Raw genomic sequence first — 23968 nt, 5'->3', positions numbered from 1 at the left:
TATAAGACTTATAGTGAACAGAAGCATATTCTAAAAAAATTTATATGAAACAAGAATTCTCTTTTGAATAAAGTGTGCCATTCAAAGTAATACTGAATTCATTACACTGAATTATGTATTTTTCATGACGATAACGACATTCCTCTAAAATATAGATTTCGTAGACGAAAGGAAAAAACTCAATAATCTGTGTACTGCCTTGGACATATTGAAATTACATGGACCGTTCAGAAGGGTTGTATGAAGTGAGCAAATCCATAAAAGTCAAACAAAATCGGACTGCTGATTTGCATGTTATGGATATCAGAATTTAATTTTAATTAACGACCACTTGTCCACCTTCTATCTCCGAAACTAACAGTCTTAAGATACACAACAAGCTACTTTTCTGAAAGTCTTGGATGACCTGCAATCACCACTAGGCTATGGTCAACCACTCATGTTACACCCTGTATAATTCAAAATACAATACAAAGAAATTTTAATGATCTGAAAATTAAAAATAGGTCCTAGTAACGAGAATCATTTCGACGAAGAAGCATATCATCGTAGCCTGAAGCCATTAGAAGAGGTGGCCTCAACATCGAATGTTGTATCATTCATTGCCGCGCAAACCTGCAGGCTCAAAAACTAAACCTTCCGTTTCTTGGCACACTAGAATTTCATTTGATAAATTGCAGCCAATTCCTGCTATTAAATTACTATGGAAGATTGTTTCTTGGGAAATTACAGAATCTATAACCACAAGAGGAAGGATCTTTGGCTAAGTTGAATAACCTGTTTCGATTATTTTGGAGTAATGTTTTAATTCAGGTGCAGAATGTGATAGAGGCTTCAAATTTTCAGGGTAGGTTCAGGGTCCGAATTTCTAAGTCAAGTTAGATTTTGGACAAAATCCGCTCAATAATTCCGGAGTTAAACAAAAGTTGTTTGCTCGTATAAAGGAAATCATGTTTTCATTAATATGCTTCTAAAGAAAAGCAAAAAATTCAATTATTCTGATATACCAAGTAGTATGTCAGATTAGTTGAATTTTTTGAAATAGTCAAAATAAATTGGGTTCTTTTTGAGAATTCTGAGGAGGAGGACCGAATTAGAAGTTCTAAATATTGTTTGCCTCTATTTTTTCAGGTTTGTTGTTGTATCATCAATGTTCCTATTGTGGAGAAATCTCTCTATTTTTGCAGTGAAACGCAATTAAATTTTGATTCAATTCAAATTGAACTCATTAAAAACCAAATTTTTCTACATCTCAGATATAATTTGGAAAGGAGTAAATACTGATAAAACTACCTCTACTGGCACTGGCCCAGACCAAAGTTTAGAAAAACGTTCAGAGAATTTAATTTACAATAAGCCAGCACAATTCAAATGCAAACCAATTGAAGATTTCCATAAAGAATGTGAACGTTTTCGAATCAAGGACGACAAAGAGATAATTAAAATTTTAAAAGATTTTTTGTAATATTACGATTCGGAGTGGTGCAGTTGCATGATGATTGAATATTCGATAGAATCAGAATGGAATAAATGGAAGAGAAATTTTTGTGATGTGTTCGCGAACAGAGGATGATCACCGCCCAGGTATGCTTTTGCCTCCAAATATCATGCAGGTTCATTGCTCGAGTATGCAATTAAAATGAAAAGTGAGAAAACAATCGATACTGGGTACTTATTATACACTGCGCAAAAAAATTAACGCACATTATGGAAATCTCAAATTTATTCTACAACTGAAGGTGTTCTCAATGATAATTATTTTTATCAGAATTATGCATGCATATGTTATCCACTTTCAACGTTTTTCTTCAATACAGATGTTTTTTCCCAGCAGGAATGAAAAAAGATGAGATTATCAGATTTTGAATGTATTAGCTCCATTCTGAAATCAGTTGTTCTCGATCAATTCTAGTGATCGATAGTTTTTCTTTCGTTTGATTTTCTACACTCGATCGCTATGCAACGCGAAACACTCAATTTGAACCAAGAGGAATGTGCCCAAGCGGTAGTTTTGCGAGAAGAAGGGTGGACATACACAAGAATTGCAGAAAGGTTTGGAGTTTCCCATACAAGTGTGTCCAGAATGTTGCAGCGATTCAGGGAGACAGGTATGAATGTCCGAAGACCAGGACAGGGTAGACTACAAGTAACAACTGCCATTCAAGAACGTTACTTGAGAGTTTCTTCGTTGAGACAACGGTTTGCAACCGCTCGTCTCCTTCAAAATCAGCTTGAGCAAACTCATGGGGTGCAAATTAGCACTCAGACAATAAGAAGTCTCCTCAGAGAATATGATTTAAGGCCTCGTGTCGCGGCAAGAGGCCCAGCTCTTACCCCAGCCCACCGAAGGGCGCGTTTGGATTTTGCGAGAGAGCATATCCATTGGGTAGAGGCTGATTGGGAAAGAGTTCTCTTCACAGATGAATCTAGATTCTGCCTCTACCATAGTGATCGACGTTCCCTTGTATACAGACGTCCATGCGCGCATCGTTCAGGAGTACCTTGAAGAGGTTGAAGTCTCTCGAATGGAATGGCCAGCAAGAAGTCCAGATCTCAACCCGATTGAGCAGGTTTGGGACAACCTCAATAGAAGGCTGAGGAGTTCTGAAAATCATCCAGCTACTCTTAATGACTTAGGAATCCAACTCAGAGAAATCTGGGAAGGATTAGATCAGAACATTTTGAGATCACTCATTTTGAGTATGAACCATCGTTGCCGAGCTGTAATTAACGCAAGGGGTGGAAATACCAAGTATTAAATCACTTATCAGCATTCCAGTATTTTGAAAATTGTTTATTTCTCTTCTTTCACATAAGATTCGGTGAAATCCTGAATTTTTCTTCCATTTAATGTGTCTTGTTTCGTTCAAAACCTTCCCGAGAGAACATAAAAAATAAGTCATAAAGTCAATGTAGAGTTAACTCTCATTTAAATTGAGATTTGATGTGCGTTAATTTTTTTGCGCAGTGTATATACCTCATAGCATTTGGAATGCCTAATTATGTTGGTGGCAAAATTGATAGAGAAACATAGCGAAGCTCTTTATAGTTAGATTGAAAAACTAGGGCATCTGGTTAAAAATAATAATAAGTATGATAGCAGAAGAAATATATATATATATATATATATCAACAATATATAATATATATATATATATATATATATATTCTGACGCAAAACCCAAATGAAATTATGAAAAAAACCGCACCGAATTTGTGTTAACGAAAAAAAAAGAACCTTATTATCACCCTTAGAAAAATTGCAGGTACAAAGAAGAAAATCAGAGCGGAATATAGAAGATTCAATAATACTCAATTGAGAATTGAAGTAAATATGATTATTCCAAAAAATTAATCGTACCCCCATTAAGATGAAGTTACTAAATTGTAAGACAGAAGACATAAGTTTCTGGAATTTATGATCCAGGTTCGAATGTTTCGTTGATTAATGCGAAATAATTAAAGTTACAGCCGAAAAAATTTGCTAGTAATATTCAAATGGAAAAAAAATGGTATAGAAGCCCTTGAAATTATAATTTATGATGTACAAAGAATTATGGATAGTTTTGTAGCAAACAATGAAGATTTCCCATTTGGTTTGGATTGAATCAAGAATTTCAAATAAGTACAAAATGGAAACTTGAAGATCACACAATTTGATTCAGATCAAAATAATATGAGCTACTATGAAGAGCATGATGAAAGCAATAACTTCATTAAGAATGAATCTCTGACTACAACAAATTTTGAATTTCCAGATGTACTGGATAAAGACAATAAAATGAAATTTTGTTTTTCCAATAAATAATAACCTACACGATCGAACTAAAACATAAAAAAGTTTCGAAATAGATAAACGAATGAACCTACAAAATTTTTGGGGAGTCGTAGCATTAAGCAATTAAAAAAAATGTTTTCACAATTTCCATAGCTTAGTATCTAATCCTCAGTTACATTCCTTTATGCATATGGAGTTCATTGAAAAAGTGAGTAATCCAAAAAATTAATTTTATGAGAGAAAAAATAATTAAAAATAACGGCTTATGGTTTTGTTTGCATTACCTATTAACGTGCTAATTTAGATACTTCGAGTTATCTTTAGGCTTCACTGGAAGTATCTACTGAATTCAGTTTCAAACTATAACCATTTATTCCTATGTTGATGGTTATAGCATGTGTTAGTACGTTTCCTCACTGTTTGATATTCATAAGGTTATTTACATACATCATGTGGAGTACTTACTAGCCCAAGTACGTACATATGCCGTAAATGCTTTACTTCGGAGTTGTTCTTTATTGCTTTGGTTTTCCTCTTGGCCTTTTTTGCTATCTTTTTTTAATGGCGTTTGATAATTTATTCTGTTGAAAGTCTTACTCGGATCTGAATAAGTTTCTCCAGATTTCCCCTGTGCCCTCTATTGGTAGCGTCAAGGATTTATAAAACTGCTATGATAGTGGATCTGCCTCTTCTGAAGACATGTTTAGGGGAACTTATTGTGTTTTCGAATTCTGAAAACTTACATGAATTTTGAATAAAGCTTTAGTATTTTTCCAAAAATAATGTCTCGCACAAAATGAATCATGAGAGATATGACTTATTTTAAAGCCGATGGAGCATGAGAATTGCAGTTTTTACAATTTATTTGTGTTGTGAAAAAGTCTTTAATAAACTTTGATGTTTGAGAAATATCATCTGCAAGAAGAAGATAGTGAAAAGTGAAAATAAAGAAAAGACGTGAGTAATGTGTGTCAGGTGATAATGAAAACAGGTAACAAGCAAAGTCATATTGATCATCACAAAAATAATAGTAATTTACGTAACAAGTCCGGAAAATAGGGTTTTTTTGGACGAATAGACAAAATTCCAGGACGAGCGTAAGCGAGTCCTGGAAGTCTGTGAGTCCAAAAAAACCATTTTCGGGCGTGTTTCGTACAATATTTTTTCGGCAACCATGTAAAATAACACTATCGCTGCTGCTTTCCACATTTTATTGCGATTGCGATAAAAAAACATGCAAATTTTTGACAACTAATTCCATATGAACTGTCACCCGTTATCTCGGTTGCTATGGATTCTATGATTCTTTTCCGGCCTAGTCCGGGAAGTACGTACTTTCCGGACTAGGCCGGGAAATGCTACTTTCTCAGAGAAAAAGCGTCCGGGAAGTGAGCACTTCCCGGACGGTTGCCGAAAAAAACCATTTTCGGGCGTGTTGCGTACAATATTTTTTCGGCAACCATGTAAAATAACACTATCGCTGCTGCTTTCCATATTTTATTGCGATCGCGATCAAAAAACATGCAAATTTTTGACAACTAATTTCATATGAACTGTCAGCTTTTATTCTCCGGGAAGTGAGCACTTCCCGGACGGTTGCCGAAAAAAAATTTAATTCGTGTATTTTTCGAATTGTATTGTTGTGGATATAAAAATTAACATTTGCAAGTTTGTTGTCAAATTTTGTGATAATAGCTTTTTCAGAATCATAAGAAATTAGGGCAGAATATCGAAAAAAATGAGAAAAGCACAGAAGTGGATTTGAGAGCATGGATTTGAGCGCCTGCTCATGGCTATGGAGATCACATATACATATATACAATTCTGTAGATTTCAACGATTCAATTGGCTCAGGAATGAACGAACTTTCAAAAGCCAATAATAATATAAGACATGTAAATCATAAACTACAAAGGCGTACAACTTTGCTTCTCCCGTTTTTTTTCCAAAATTCGTCACTCCCAATGATTCTTGTTGCGTTTGACACGAGTTTTGATCAAGTAATGCCTCTAGTTCTGCATTTTCGAAAACCTCTCTTCCAGCCACGATGGACTTCGACGTCCAAATTACCGTTATTAAAGCCTTGAAACCACTAGTACCTTCTTTCACTAATGGTGGCCTCATCATAGGTATTTGAGATCATTCGATGAGCCTCAGCCGCAGATTCCTGCATATTAAAGCAGAAAATTAAAACCTCCTGCAAATGACGAGAATTTGGCACGTCAGCGGACATATTCAATGGAGATTAACTTTAGGCTGCTGGCACAAACCGACTAATATGTCAATGGCGTTATGTTTACAAATACCGAAGACTATTGTATGACATCTACGATCCATTTATTTCGACTACCGCTGCAATCATCTATTGCGAAACGGCGGAAGCAAAGTTGTAAACTTAATACTAAATATATTGAAGAAACAAATTAGAAAAGTCATGAAGTCAAAGGTGTCTAGATTAGAATGGTTATAAACCATTTCATACCTAAAATGAGAATATTTCTACTGCAGCAGCTTCCTATACAATTGCGTTTCAAATGTTTGTAGGCTCTCTAATTCATATAGATCGTAAATCTTACCACAGGCTCTATGAAATACGTACGTGATATTCGAAATATTCCAGGAGCAGTTAATCAATTTTCGACATCTGGAATTTCGGTTCATTTTAATGCGTAGGTATGGATAATATATATTTTATACGAGTGTAGAAAACGTGAGGTAGAGATCTCTAAAATTAATGCAACTAGAGGTGAGATATGTGTATCTAAACGTGTTGGCGAGTAGATATAGCTAAATGAAGAGATCTAATAGGCAGATAGTAGTCTTGATCTGACTTGATTGAAACAACTGATATGGAAAGGAAATTCAGTAGAAATAATGAACAGTTAGTAGGTTCTATTTCATACAACCAACTCTTCAAAAACGTCAGTTTCAACTTCATTCTGAAGACTTTATTAGGACACCGAAATGTACATCAAAATTATATTATTTAAATTTATTGCAGTAGTATAGTTAACGTCAACAAAACTTGAAACTAGAAAAATACAACAACAAAAATTTGTTCGAGGAAAGGATTCAGTATTATCACTTTAGTATTAAATTATAAACTAAATTTTTGTTTTGGTTTCGCCATCTGGAATTTCGAATTTTGAGACAATAAGGAATAACTGTATGGGAGAATTCGATATTCTTCTTGAATTTTCAATAATTTTGGTTCTTCTATCGACACGAAATTTCTCAGGAAGCTTGAAATGGTGGTTCATTAGGTATTAAGAATTTCATTTCGAATAATCCTTTTGGATTTCCTATGGTGAGCAGCTTGAAATTCGGCTTGAATTTGTTATTCTATACAACTAACCGAAGTCTGATATTCGTTACTTATTTGGTCAAGGAAATATTGGGTACCTAATATTTTTTGATATTCTCTAGAATTATCGATTTAGAACATAGATTAAGTATACATTTAAGGTATTTCATTCGAAATAAGATCTGATTGCAAATGAACATAGTAACAATTCAGCAAAGAAGTGATAGACAAGAATTTAGAACAAGCTTTCAAGAGTGAACTGTTAAAACATTTCAAGTCTGATGAGATATAGCTTAAAATCATGAACTCAATCGACTGATCATGAAATCTGATTCCAGGACAAAATGAGTGTACCTGTTCGTAGTTTTGCTAAGTTTCCGAAAAATTAATCATTTGAAATTTGTTCCTTGATTTGTTGATTTCAAAATCCATGTTTTTGGTTCTAGAGCTAGGACTTTCAATGAGGTATTGCATTCGATTTTTGTACCAAATTCCATGCAAACAGAACCCATTTTTATCAAGGAATGTCTGACTCAGACTCAGATCTTCTTTTTGTTTAAGGTCCGGAATTTAAATTCCCTTCGCATTTTATTTCATTTCTCCTATTTTCTGTCACTTTTTTCTTCTATTTAGTTCTTTGAAAGAGGTATTTCCTCTTATCGGTCTTTCCTACTTCAATTTGAATTATCTTTCTTAATTCCTTATTCTCGTGCTTTTTCAGCGTCTCTATTGTCTTCTTTCTTTGTTTATTGACCATTAATTCAATAGTTTAAATTTTCAGTTCTTCTCTGATTTGTTGGTTAGTTATATACCATGGGGCGCCAACCGCTGTTCTCATTCCTGAATTTAGTGTACTTACATACTTACATACGTAATGCTTGGTATTAGCACTATTTTTATTATCTTCAGCTTGTTTTCTAAAGAAAGTTTACTTCTAGGGTTGAGCAATGGGTACAATCTGCCGTGCAATTGCCTTGTCTTTTTTCTGTTTTCTTCTATCTGTTTGTTGAAATTCATTCTTTCATCCAGCATTACTCCCAGATATTTTGCTTCCTTTTTCCATTCTATCGTCTGGTTTTCTATTGTGACGGTTCCTGCTCTCCATTTCTTTACTGTTGTTCCTCCGGAGTAGTGCAATTGTTTTCGATCTTTTGAATATCCATTTCTTGAAGTATTCCATCAGTGTATCTAGGTCTATCTGTAGCTGCCTAGTGATTGCTTTCCGCATTCTACTGTGATAGTATATGGCAGTGTCATCTGCAAACTGGGCTATCTTGCATCTATTCATTTTCTGTATGTCTGCCATATGTAAGTTGAATAGCAGCGGTCCTATCACCGATCCTTGGGGAACTCCGGCTCCTATTTCTCTAATCGTTGACCTGGTACTGTCGATATTCACCCTAAATTTTCTATTTGCCAGGTACGATTGTATCAATCTCGTAAGTTTGATTGGAAATTTCATCAACTTCATTTTGTAAATCAGACCCTGATGCCACATTTTATCAAATGCCTTTTCTATATCCAAGAAAATGGCACCGGTATCTGTTGAGAGGTTCATTTGCTCCTTAATATTTTCCGTTATTCTTACCAGTTTATGAATCGTTGAATGATCTTTATGAAACCCAAACTGGTGATCAGGAAGTATTTTCTATTCTTCTACAAAATCTGTCAGTCTTCTGTGTATTAATTTCTCTACCACTTTACTGATTGCCGATAATAGGCTTATGGGTCGATAATTCGTTGGATCTTTTTTGTCCTTTCCTATCTTCCAAATTAACATTGTATCCGCCGTTTTCTATTTGTTTGGATAATAGCCTGTTTTTAGTATGAATCTGGCTATTTCAACGATTTCATCTCGAGCTTCTCCTGGTAAGTTTTTAATTGCTTGATTGAGTATTTCGTCTATTCCGGGTGCGTTTCTATTTTTTAATGTTTTGATAACTTCTTCAATTTCCTCTTTAGTCACTTCTGTTGAATCTTCTTCCATTTCATTATGATCTTCGTCTGTTATATTTCCGTGTAATTTGACTGATTGGTTGAATTGGTCGTCGTTGATTTTTGGATTTGGCTTGAATTGATGTTCCAGATATTCTGCATCAAGGAATGTCTGGACGGCAGACGGATGATTTCTTTTCAATCGATTTTTTGAAGTTTACAGATTCCAAAACAATACGTGAAAAATCGAAGGGGCTACATATTTGTCTCCTATAACGATTCTAGAGTTATATTATCAGAAATAATAAACCAAAATAATTTTATAATTATGCTCGCAACTATTTATGTCTAGTGGGAAGTGTTTATAATGAATAGTGCACATGATAATCAATTGCGATATATCCAGGGTTATAATTATTCCATTGCCCATCAAGATGAACTCTATTGGTACTAATAGTCCAATTTTAACGATTCCCCAAATATCCTCAACCATAAACAATGCTTTCAACAGTGCAGCGTAATCCGCCTATAACCCAGGGGCGGACTTTGGAAGTAACGGAATCTTGAAGCGATACTCAATATTCATCCGTAAGTATTCTGTGAATTTCATTATATCGTACTAAAATATTGATTCTGTTCAGTAAATAGTTCAAACCTCCATTATTCAAAATATCCATGAAATGTGGTCTAATTTCGATTATCATGTTATTGAAAGGTATATTTTGATATTGGTGAATCCAAAGAATGATTAACCTATCTGAAAATATACAGATTTGTGCTCGACGTGATCATTCCAAATGGATTTCAAAGTATTCAAGAAACTTTTTCTGCATCCAAATTATTGTCAACGTCAACTACCTCAAAAGTGACAAATGCGTAGTGTTTTTGTATTTCTAGTGCTGAGAAGGCTAGAATTTTTTTTTACTTTCAAACCTTCAGAAATTTCACTACTAGCTGCAGCAATTCATTTATAATAGAACGTACCTAACCTAACAAAGATTTGCATCAACAAAATAATGCAACCTCATTCTTCGAAAATCATTCACTGGCCTATTTTTCAAACTCAAGTCAAAATATAATTTCGGATTACAAATGTTTTATTTACCTTTCAAAGGTATAATATATACATTAACTATTTAAAATAATGCTGAAGGTTTATCACCTTTGGCTATGAATGTAACTATCAATTTCCACGAATTCAATATTTCCATCGTTTTGGGGAATCCATAAATATAGAACAAATAATGTGCCTTTTAGAGCCCATCTTCATCTAGTCTTCGAGAAAGGTCCTGTTGAAATGATGCAAGGACTTTTCTATCGCACGATGTTTCAGACCAATTAATCGAGAATATACAAATCTCGATTATAACAGAGGTATAAGTTTATAAAGCATGGCGTTTTGTAGAAATATAAGTTGAATTTCTGCCAGAGAAACGAATTCCTTCAATAGTACTTTCATGCGTTTATATTATGCTTTCGTTTACAGTGGATTGAACTTTGCATCTGTATAGGTATGGTGTCCGTAGTTTCACAGTTATATCAATCGGTTGTAGAGAGTTCGAAATAAATTCATAAGATATTTGGCTTACAGAAATAATTTCATAATAGTCAACTATGATTATACACAAGCTCGCAAAAGATTTGGTATCATTGCTCTGTTGGATCGACGGAAGATCTCGTATATCGTTTTGGAATTCAAAATGATCAATAATTATTTACAAGTTCCAGAGCTGCCATAGAGAACACAAATCAATATATCGAATGTTAGGCGGATATCTCATGGCGTGTTTTATATTACGGGATATATTTATAATCAGGAGGACAAATGTATGTAAAACTATTAGATTATGTAGAAAGATGTCAGCAAATGAATTTGATTCCAATGAGATCGATTGTTTGATACCTCCCTGCCTTCTTTAATACATAAAGTTAAATTTGTTTTGCTGCGCTGCGGGGTTCGAAGCTGCATAGTTCTTTGTGTTTGAATTACGCAATTCGAATTTTCTTTCTTGTTTCTTTTATATAATCATTGTACCATACATTTACCGTTGTGATTTGTGAATACTGCCTGAGGTATTTTCTATTTGTATTTCTGTTTTTAAATTGAATAAATAAATATAAACTTCAGAATTTCATCAAAATTTGAATGAACAGAGAGAACATAGATGGATGAAATAATCTCTGAATATCTATTATTTTCCAATGAATATTTCGAATCCAAGAATAACTGCCACTGGAATACCGTCCCTGATTTCGATCTACCTTTCTCAGAAATAAAGTATACACATGTAGATACTAATTTATGGAGTAACCGACATCTAAATAACCACCTAAGGCCTTGTGGCTATCTGTTCGACCCATACTACTGTGCTGACGGGAATAAGTAGAGCTGAAAGATTTCACTCGTTCACATGATCGAATTCAGAATCAATTGATTATTTCATGAATGTTGTTGAACTTGTAGATATCCTTTTCCATAGAGATAGAGTCATTATAAAGGGTGTTTTTTTAGAGCTATAGAACTTTAAATTGCAATAAAACAACGATGGATTATTCGATTGACATGAATTTTATTTATCCCCAAGATAATCTTGTGGCATTACAATTTAAATATGATTTCTGGCTTATGACCGCCACGGCTGGCTCGGATGTAGTCCAATCTGGACGTCCAATTGTCGATGACTTTTTGCAACATTTGTGGCCGTATATCAGCAATAACACGGCGAATGTTGTCTTTCAAATGGTCAAGGGTTTGTGACTTATCCGCATAGACCAATGACTTCACATAGCCCCACAGAAAGTAGTCTAGCGGTGTTAAATGACAAGATCTTGGAGGCAAATTCACAGGTCCAAAACGTGAAATTAGGCGGTCACCAAACGTGTCTTTCAATAAATCGATTGTGGCACGAGCTGTGTGACATGTTGTGCCGTCTTGTTGGAACCACAGCTCCTTGACATCATGGTTGTTCAATTCAGGAATGAAAAAGTTAGTAATCATGGCTCTATACCGATCACCATTGACTGTACCGTTCTGGCCATCATCGTTTTTGAAGAAGTACGAACCAATGATTCCACCACCCCTTAAAGCGCACCAAACCATCAGTTTTTCTGGATGTAACGGTGTTCCGACATACACTTAAGGATTAGCTTCACTCCAAATGCGGCAGTTTTGTTTGTTGACGTAGCCATTAAATCAGAAGTGCGTTTCATCAATAAACAAAATTCGCTTATGAAAATCGGGAACAACGGCAATCTCATTTTGGGCCCATTCGACGAATCTACGCCTTACTTGATGATCGTTTGGCTTCAATTCTTGCGCGAGTTGGATTTTGTAAGCACACAAACTAAAATTCTTCCGCAAAATCTTCCATAAAGTGGATGGACACAGATCCAATTCCTGTGCTCGATGGCGGATGGACTCATTCGGGTCTTCCTCAATGCTACGCTCTACAGCAGCAATAGCTTCTTCTGTACGCACCGTACGGCGTCTCTGGGGATGCGTTTTATCAATAAGAGTAAACGTGGTGCGAAAACCTTCCATGGTTAATCAAATTTAATGCTGTGATAGACGATTTTGTCGACGATAAAATGGACGTAGTGCGCGATACGTATTCCGCACAGAACCATTATTTTCGAAATAAAATTGCACTATTTGCAAGCGTTGTTCAAGCGTGAGTCTATTCATGATGAATTGCCAAACCAAACTGAGAATAAATCACTTAACAGAAGTTAAATCGGTAGCCAATGCCAACTTAGAGTTATATACCTCGAAAAAAAACATCCTATACTTGGATTTGAGAAAATGAAGCAGGTCGACTGGCACAAAGTTTATAGATGTATATTTTGTTGGTTCAATTAAAAGATGAATATTTTCATTCATTTCAAAGGGTCATTATTGTAATGATTGGACCTTTTTCCGAAAATATCCACTTGAGTGGTTATTAGGTTCCTATCCTTTGATTTTTTTTCGAATTTCCAATGGGTTCACCAGTCAGTCTTCATTCCTATCATAATATTTGATTTTATTGGAGAAATAATCTTATGAGTAAATGATTAAATCAAACTCACATAAGTTAGTTTTATGCGATTTCAACAATTCAATCTGTATGTGCTCATCAGTTACTAGATTATACAATTTCTTACTGATCAACACTCTCCGCATACCTCCCATGATTATAAAAGGTTTTTTCAATAAGATATGTCATTGTCATTTTGATAAAAGAAAGTATATTTCAAGAGAAATCTATGGATGTTTATTCAGTTGTAAAGTGGAAGGTATGCCGATGAAAGGCCATATGAATTGGAATCAACATGTGATACATTTTTGGAATCAGCTCTGTTAGAGTAATCGAAAACTTGAGACAAAATGGGGGTGTTCCATTTAAAAAAAATGACGGTGACGTCATTACTCGGAAGTAATTCACCCTGTATATTAGATTATTATTTTAAAATAAGGTAAATTAAAATCAAAAATCGACGTGTTTCAGGATTATTTCTTAAAATGGTCTGTTTAGCTAAAAATGAATTTGTTCCATACTTAACGGACAGTGTGTATATTATATCTAAGGTAGGGATATAATTCAGAGTCTATATCCATCAGGATTTATTGGAATTTTTTGTGTATTAAAAATTACATCGACAGCGTGAGGATAGATAGGGTGTCGAGATTACGCATCTGCTATCCTTGGAAAATCTATAAATTTCAATACAAAAATCGACTTCATCAGAAATAGACCAATTTGAATGCAGAATGATCTTCTCCCAGGATTTGGTGCTCATATATAATGGCAGCTATCGAAAGGGGAAAAGTCGAAACTTTCAATAATGTATTCAATATTTCTATACGATTTTTCCTTTCCCCAAGTAAATGGTTTGAAAAATGTTAAATATGAAAGTTAATTTAAAGTTGAATGACAGGTTAATAATTATTGAAGTGATGAAATTTGGACATACCTCCATTTTTGAAAACTAAGACAGACCTGGACATCAATAATGTGCTCGGAAGACTGAACTAAAATTATTGAAGCACTCTTCTCAATTGCTTAGGGAGGAAAATAATTTTTCAGAATTTCTTCAAATTTATAGACACGATCAAGAAGAAATCAACTATGTAATTTATTCTCGATAAGTGTTCAGAATATCAAATTTGGTTGTCAAATATCTGTTTTATACTGATTTTAACTATGTCACAATGTCTGTAATTTTCGAATTTCGTGCCGTAAATGATCTTAAACGATGATTCTAAATCTGTCCTCAAATTCGATCCCGTCCATCTGTATACACGATAACTTTCTACTGGAAGAACCTAGAAACTTTTAGAAATTCTCAGGGCCTGTCGGATCTTGAATGCTTGGGATAAGTTTTTTGGAAAATTCGACTAGGGTTTCCCCAAATATCGCCATTCAAAAATCTGTTTTCCTATAAGATTCCAAACTACGTTGTCAATCGAAAAAAATCGTAGAATTTTTACAAAATTCTATGCGCATCATTTTTATTAATCTCAAAAGTGAAGGGTGTTTTTTTAAGAGCTATAGAACTTGAAATTGCAATAAAACAACGATGGATTATTCGATTGACATAAATTTTATTTATCCGCACGATAATCTTGTATCGTTACATTTTAAATATGATTTCTGGCATATGACCGCCACGGCTGGCTCGGATGTAGTCCAATTTTCGATGACTTTTTCCAACATTTGTGGCCGTATATCCACAATAACACGGCGAATGTTGTCTTCCAAATGGTCAAGGGTTTGTGGCTTATCCGTATAGACCAATGACTTTACATAGCCTCACAGAAAGTAGTCTAGCGGTGTTAAATCACAAGATCTTGGAGGCCAATTCAAAGGTGCAAAACGTGAAATTAGGCGGTCACCAAACGTATCTTTCAATAAATCGATTGTGGCACGAGCTGTGTGACATGTTGCGCCGTCTTGTTGGAACCACAGCTCCTGGACATCATAGTTGTTCAATTCAGAAATGAAAAAGTTAGTAATCATGGCTCTATACCGATCACCATTGACTGTAACGTTCTGACCATCATCGTTTCTGAAGAAGTACGGACCAATGATTCCACCAGCCCATAAAGCGCACCAAACAGTTCTGGATGTAACGGTGTTTTGACATACACTTGAGGATTAGCTTCACTACAAATGCGGCATTTTTATTTGTTGACGTGGCCATTCAACCAGAAGTGCGCTTCATCGCTGAACAAAATAAAATGGACGTAGTGCGCGATACGTATTCCGCACAGAACCATTATTTTCGAATAAAATTGCACTATTTGCAAGCATTGTTCAGGCGTGAGTCTATTTATGATGAATTGCCAAACCAAACTGAGAATAAATCACTTGACAGCTGTTAAATCGGTTGCCATCTTGAACAGTAATGGCAACTTGAAGTTATATACTTCGAAAAAAACACCCGTCAAAATTTTTAACTCCAAATTCACGATAACATTTTTCCTCAGAGATTCGAAGACATAACACATTTTATGTATATCTAACACGTTTTTCTGCAGATCAAAAGAAAAGTACAATGGAGCCCCGAAAATTCCAAAAGAACATTATCGGTAGGAGCTCTTCAGATGTATTTACATTTGCTTTTGTCGCTTCAAAACAAGTTTGCGCCCTCGATTTAAATCTTTCTGGGTGCGTACACAGTGCACACACGTAGCTCCGAGTAAATGAACTAAATTCTTAGACGGCAGGTGTAGCCTATTTAAAATATTCTTCTTTTAGCCGGTTTCTCTCGGTAAAAATCCACTTTTACTCTCTTCTCAATGGGTTTTTATGAGGCTGTTGCGTAGTCGATATTGTATAGTTCTTTATATGTAATCAGTTCTTTATATGTAATCGTTTCTTTGCCTTGAATCCTTTTGAGAATAGCAATTTGATTCATAAAGGATTCGCCAATATTTGCTTCACTTATAAGGTTATATTTATTAAAAATTTAAGTTCATCACTATTGAATTTTTATATAATGTATTTCTCCACCTTTTTCTACGAAAAGAACCCCTAGATTTTTTAACTACTCAACTTTATATCAAAATAAGACTTTTTTTTCATAAACATATGTCCGTAAAAGCTTCGTTAACGAACCACAGAGCGTTAACGTCATCAAGATTTAGTTTTTTATTCATGCATATTTCTGTTCTTGAGACATTAAGATCAAATTTGAAATATAGGTTCGTTAGGTTTCTTATTTTTTAGGTTATTTTTAAAGTAACTTGTAACTAAGATGACAAACCAATCAAGTAGAGGTTTTTGTTTTCATTGTGGTAATGGGTTCCTTTCTTTTGTTGAAAGTTTCAATTAAATTATACGATCGCGGATGCTTGAAAATTACAATCGTCAACCAGCATGAGCGGCCTACAACAAAAAAATTTATAGGGCCAAAAATGGCTTAAGCCCTGAAAAAATATCACCCTGTAGCTTGTTACTAGGGATTCACGCCTTAGCTTGACTTGATTGCAAGTCAAGCTCAAGTCTAGTAGTAGTTTTTCAATCTTCTCAAGTCAAGTACTTGAATCATATCAAGATACTTGATTTTTAGCAGTTTTATTGTATAGTCTCACATCAATGGAAAAAACGTTGAAATGAGAAGGAACCTTGCAAAAAACACTTTTATTTATAGAACTTATTGTATAAAATAATTTGAAAATAATTTTTTGACATGATAACATGAATTAAATCACTATATAAATCATAACGAAATAAGAAATAATAAAAAATAAAGTGTCTTAATATTGAGAAACCTCCAGGCTTTGTTTGATTTCATAATTTTCATCTTCATTTGATTTATGTATGCGATTTTTATCATCTTCTTCTTTGTATCTTCATTTCTTACCCCGTTTTCACGGTTGGCTTTTCTCTTATTATTTGCGACTGATCCATTCTCTCGAAATTTCTGTACATGATCTGAAATGTACTTTCTGTTGATGTACTTTTCTGGATGCAATTAACGCACATTATGGAAATCTCAAATTTATTCTACAACTGAAGGTGTTCTCAATGATAATTATTCTTATCGGAATTATGCATGCATATGTTATTCACTTTCATGTTTTTCTTCAATACAGATGTTATTTCCCAGCAGGAATAAAAAAAGATGAGATTATCAGATTTTGAATGTATTGGCTCCATTCTGAAATCAGTTGTTCTCGATCAATTCTAGTGATCAATAGTTTTTCTTTCGTTTGATTTTCTACGCTCGCTCGCTATGCAACGTGAAACACGCAATTTGACCCAAAAGGAATGTGCCCAAGCGGTAGTTTTGCGAGAAAAAGGGTGGACATACACAAGAATTGCAAAAAGGTTTGGAGTTTCCCATACAAGTGTGTCCAGAATGTTCCAGCGATTCAAGGAGACAGGTATGAATGTCCGAAGACCAAGAAAGGGTAAACCACAGGTAACAACTGCCATTCAAGAACGTTACTTGAGAGTTTCTTCGTTGAGACAACGGTTTGCAACCGCTCGCCTCCTTCAAAATCAGCTTGAGCAAACTCATGGGGTGCAAATTATCTCTCAAACAATAAGAAATCGCCTCAGAGAATATGATTTAAGGCCTCGTGTCGCGGCAAGAGGCCCAGCTCTTACCCCAGCCCATCGAAGGGCGCGTTTGGATTTTGCGAGAGGGCATATCCATTGGGAAGAGGCTGATTGGGAAAGAGTTCTCTTCACAGATGATTCTGCCTCTACCATTGTGATCGACGTTCCCTTGTATACAGACGTCCACATGAAAGATATGCTCAGTGCAATTTCCTGAATACTACTGCTTTCGGGGAAGAATCGATTATGGTATGGGGTGGAATATCTTTGACTCCTCGCACAGACCTAGTGGTCATTGATAATGGAGCTATGAATGCTGATAGGTATATAAGGAACATTCTTGAAGAGCATGTAGTGCCATTTGCCCCATACATTGGTGAAAATTTCATTTTTATGGACGATAATGCCAGACCCCATCGTGCGTGCATCGTTCAGGAGTACCTTGAAGAGGTTGAAGTCTCTCGAATGGAATGGCCAGCAAGAAGTCCAGATCTCAATCCGATTGAGCAGGTTTGGGACAACCTCAATAGAAGGCTGAGAAGTTCAGAAAATCATCCAGCTACTCTTAATGACTTAGGAATCCAACTCAGAGAAATCTGGGAAGGATTAAATCAGAACATTTTAAGATCACTCATTTTGAGTATGAACCGTCGTTGCCGAGCTGTAATTAACGCAAGGGGTGGAAATACCAAGTATTAAATCACTCATCAGCATTCCAGTATTTTGAAAATTGTTTATTTCTCTTCTTTCACATAAGATTCGGTGAAATCCTGAATTTTTCTTCCATTTAATGTGTCTTGTTTCGTTCAAAACCTTCCCGAGAGAACATAAAAAATAAGTTATAAAGTCAATGTAGAATTAACTTTCATTAAAATTGAGATTTTCAGAATGTGCGTTAATTTTTTGGCGCAGTGTAGATCTGCTGTACGAATCCCCCATTAAGTTTGAAAAATAAAGAAATCATTTCATGCCTTTCTGACAAAGAATAAACCATTTTCGCCATAATTATTGATGATTAGTTTTTCGTTTGTTCAGTCCGTTTTCTGTTCCGCTGTCAAAAGCACAATACCATTTCGTTATTATTGTTCATTCTATACTTTTTCCAAATTTCAAAATTTCGGGTACTACTAAAGTATCTCTTTTATTGTTTCTAAAGTTGAAGATGAGAATCATATTGGAGTTATCAAAGACCTTCATATCGAAATTATTGTCTACTTACTATGTCAAGTCAATAACTAGCATTGAGAATATGTATGGCGAAATAAAATAACGGCATGCGAACGGCCTCTATCAAACCTAATAAAATTCTTTTATTCGGCTTTTCAATAGCTGTCCTTATAGCAGGATCGTAAATTCACACACACTCCAATCCCAGAAACATTTTAATACTCTGAACCGAAAAGAGAAAGAAGTTCTGTACTTTTACAGTCTCTTTTGGGAGAATGCAATAAAGCCGAATCCTATATTCATTTCATTCTTTACAATCCCACGTATATATCGAAGAAGTTGTAACTTTCGACTGGTCATTTCACAGGGAATCATTCGAATTTTCATGGAGTTCAGGAAGGTATAAAATAAATCCATAAAATCTATAACTAGTAACCAATATATTGTTTTTTTTCGTGGTGAAGTTATATTGTAATATTATGTATAATATTAGGTGTATAACTTTGTTTCCGTCGTTTTACAATAGATGGCTGAAGCGGAAAGTGGTAGTCGAAATAAATAGATCGTAGATGTCATCTTAAGTATTTGTAAACATAACACGATCGAAAGTTATTCTCGTTTCTCGTTCTCATTTCAGCTTACGTGCTAAATTCTCATAATTTGCGGGAGGTTTTGGTTTTCTGCTTCAACATGAAAAAATCTGTGGCTGAGACTCATCAAATGATCTCAAATACCTTCGGTGAGGCCACTATTAGTGAAAGAACGTGCCGAGAGAGGTTTCAACGCTTCGAGAACGGTGATTTTGACGTCAAAGACCAGCATGGTGGTGGAAGAGAGAAAGGTTTCGAAGATGCAGAATTGAAGGCATTACTTGATCAAGACTCATGTCAAACGTAACAAGAATTGGTAGGATCATTGGGAGTGACGCAACCAGCCAATTCAAAACGCCTGAAAGTCATGGAAATAATTCAGAAACAAGAAAATTTGGTGCCGTAGGTACGAGTTGTTTGCTTGTGAACAGCTGCTCGTATGGCAAAGAAGAAAGGTATTTCTGCATCGCATTTTGACTGGAGACGAAAAATGAATTCATTACCAAGCATAGGAATTTATGGTCCTGATTTCTACGTAGTCTTGGGACGTCCAGGATTCAATGTAGCCCACAGAAGAAGGAAACAAGGCAAAGTAGGAGCACCCCATAGATTAACCAAGGAAGACGCCATGAAATGGTTCCAACAGAAATATGATGGCATCATTTTAGGAAGTAAGAAGTGAGCAGTAATCACATTTATAATTTAAAATGATTGTAATTACTGTTAAAAAAGAAAAAATTACGATAATCCCAATCACAGAAAATCATAGGGATATCCAGACCATGCTTTCACGTCGACGACCAAACCGAATATTCACGGTTCCAAGGTCATGCTGGTGGACCAGCTCGGCGTAGTGTATTATGAGTTGTTAAAACTGACTGAAACAATCACAGGCGATTGTTATCGAACGCAATTAAGTCGTTTGGGTCGAGCATTGAAAAACAAACGGCCGCAATACAACATGATAAAGTGATTTTACACCATGACAATGCTCGACCCCATGTTGCGAAAGTAGTCAAGACATACTTGGAAACGTTGAAATTGGAAGTCCTACCCCATCTGCCGTATTTTCCAGACGTTGCTCTCTCGGAATATAACTTGTTTTGATCAATGGCACACGACCTGGCTAACCAGCACTTCCAGTCTTATGAGGAAGTGAAAAATTGGATCGATTTGTGGATCGCTTCAAAAGATGACCAGTTATTTCGACACGAGATTCATACGCTGAAAGAAAGATTGGGGAAAGTAGTGGCCAGTGATGGGCAATACTTTGAATAATAATAGTTATAATACAAGTGCAGAAAGCATTGATATCCTTCCACGAGTTCAAAATTCTTCTGTACGAGTATTATACATTATTTTCTCTAATTCATTGCATTTTCATTGAAATTAATGAAATATTTCCATAAATATAATTTAGTGATTTTTGCATTGAAAAATGTTCGTTGGCAGAACTGATTTCTTTAAGGCAAATTGATGAATTGACAGTTTGATCCATGGCGGAAAGTTCGGAGTACCAACATATAATAAAAAAATATAACCATGAAAACTGTGCGTTTCTGATATATTCCCGCACGATTTTGTTCTACAAGATGTGGAAGAATGAACGAAATAACCACAGAATTAGAAAAATGTATTAACATTTTCTCACAATAAAGCCTCGAATTTCGAAAAAACAACGGAAGCGAAATACGCCTTTGAATTATAAAAAACACCATCGAATGGAAACCAATTCTTTAATTTTTCCCTAAAAGAGTTACTTTTACACAAAAATGTTTATTACATTATCTACATTTTTATGTAGGGGCAGATGTGCCGTTATTAACTTTACAGAACTGGATTTATTCTCCCGAATGAAGTCTATGTTTTGTTTCATCATTCAGAATTTATTTTGTCGGGTACTAGTTTTTTGCCCTATTTTTTCCAATAATTGATTTTTATGATTGTTCGAAATTGAAAATTTTCCAATCCCTTCCTTAGACTTCGGATCGGTATTCTGCCGTCCCAAAAACAGATGCCTTGAAACAAAAATATCGGATTTTGAGATCTTTATCTCATAAGGTTCGTGACAGGCCAATTTACCCTTCTACTGAGCATAAATGCCGTATAGTTGCTTAAGATATCAAAAAGATAATCTTTTATTTAGCCGTATCTGAAAAAATGCTGTCTATCTTAAGAAAATATGCCGTACGTGCGTAATACTAAACACAAAAGCCGTATCTGCTCCGCGTATATGCATATGCGGCGTTTCCATTTGGGACATGTCAGGTGCGGCGTTTGTTCTTAGAAAATGTGCCATATTTATGAAACGCATTACATTTTGCATTGTCTAAGAGTTCTAGCCAAAATAAGAATTGGTGTGTTTTTCTCCTTCTGTTAGCAATAATAATAATATCATTTATTCAATTGAAGTATACATCTAGAACTAATTACATTCTTGGAATGGTGAATAAATGAGCATACTTACGAAGCAGACCACGTCTGCTTGTGTGTAAGTAGTATAATTATTGAAGTGTTTTCATCTTAATTTCACTTTCCGTTCATAATTTATTCAGTGCTGTTTGAAAGAATTTATCAACAAATCCAAATATCAAGATGCCGAAATATCCATCTCTTTGGAAGATATACAAGAAATGAAACAAACGCCGTCAATGCTATCGGATAATTTATCTTACCGCCCTATCTTCTTAAGTTTCATGGATTCATCAATAATTTTTATCAGTTAATATGCAGATTCAGTAAGAATGTCAAGTAGGCGCCAGATAAGATATTTTTCCGAAAGGCGATAATGAAATAGGTATTGACCGCACTCTGAGATGCCGACTAGTGGAACAAACGAAGTCGAATACAGAAACATTGGTATATACAGGGAGTTTCCAAATAAGACGTGAACCTTGAAGGAGATGTTAGTATGCCTCATTTCCTGTCGATTGAGATATATTTATTGTTAACCGAAAATCAAGAGTTTCGGAGAAATTTCTAAAAGACTTCTCACCTTACTTCATTTTTCGTTAATTTTTTCTACGTTGACCAAGTTTGATTTGAGTTCTGGATTATTATCAGCAGAAAAGGATATGATATTTATAAAAAAAGTAAATCTACGCTGTGTTAGGTGTTGAATAAGAATTAGTATGATTTGAAGAATGGTATAGTGAGAAAAGAATAGTGATGTCTGATATAAATTTGCCTACAACTTCTAAATTCCACAATTCATGTATTACAAAATTATTTGAAAAATTGGCCAAACTCATTCTTTATTTCCTAAAAAAAAATTTCGTCAGAATGCAAGGACTAGTTTAGTTTCTGCAAATTTTGATTTGAAGGGAAATAAGCTTAGAAAAGAAAGAAATGAATCAAATATTTCTCATTGCAATCAAACTCAAGATTTCAGTGGAAAATGAATTCATAAATTTCTTATTTCTTCAGTTGTTCTTTCCGCCTCATATTTACTCTCATTACTCTATTCGCTGTTTCATCAATTCTAACGGTGTGAGATCCGGACTTCTACCTGGCTTCTACCAATATTATAATCAAATTTGGTTAACGTAGAAAAAATTGACTAAAAATGAACAAGAACCCAAATATCTCGTAAACCTTTTAATTTTGGTTATCACTACATATGGCTCAAACGACAGCGAATGAGTCATATTGACACGTTCTCCAAGGTTCACGTCTAATTTGGAAACACTCTGTATACACACCGGCAAAATTAGGGAATGGATAAAATCTCAAACGAAGTTTGTAGTTAATTTTTTCTAGAACGCTTCTGCCGATTGTAGTCATAAGATTTTTGAATTGTAGCTTGATTTTTCGAGAACATAACTGTTCACATACTGTTCTCATTTGCTACTTTATTAATTAGAGATGAAATTTGTTCAGAAATGAATGAGAATATCAAATATAATTGTTATTTTCCGAAAAAGCAGTTTCGTGACGTTTCAAGGAAAACACAAACACATACAGACGCCACTGATAAAATAATGTGTTTATACATCAGAAAATGTATCTTGATGCAGTGAAAACGTATATTTAATTCAATAGGAATATCTGCAAAACCATCATTGTAGTTATAAAAGAATTTTTTTTTGGAAAATTTACCACCTTTTACAGAACGTTCACATAGGTGTATTTATAGGATATTTTCTTGAAATGGCTTCAAAAATCGCCCTCTTGAATACACAGATCAAGACTCTTGTCAAACCTAGAATTGGCAGGATCATTGGGAGTGACGCAATAAGATATTTCAAAATGCCTGAAAGTCAGGGGAATGATTCAGAAACAAGGAAATTGGGTGACGTACAAGTTGAAGCCGAGAGATTTTGGACGGCGTTAGCTTGCTTGTGAACAGCTGTTTGCAAGGCAAAGACGAAAGGGATTTCTGCATCGCATTGTGAATGGAGACGAGAAATGGGTTCATTACATTCATCAGAAAATCATGGGGCTATCCCGACCATGCTTCCACATCGGCTGCCAAACCGAATTATTCGCGATGCCATGGTCATGCACAGTATTTGGTAGGACCAGCTCGACGAAATATATTATGAGTTGTTGAACCGACTGAAATAATCACAGGCGATCGTTTTCCATTGCACTTAATACGCATAGATAGACAAACGGCCGTGATACAACGAGAGACATGCAAAAA

This window comes from Harmonia axyridis, chromosome 2 (genome assembly GCF_914767665.1).
Source record: "Harmonia axyridis chromosome 2, icHarAxyr1.1, whole genome shotgun sequence".
Lineage (NCBI taxonomy): Eukaryota > Metazoa > Arthropoda > Insecta > Coleoptera > Coccinellidae > Harmonia > Harmonia axyridis.
Note: the sequence above shows the minus strand (reverse complement) of the source record.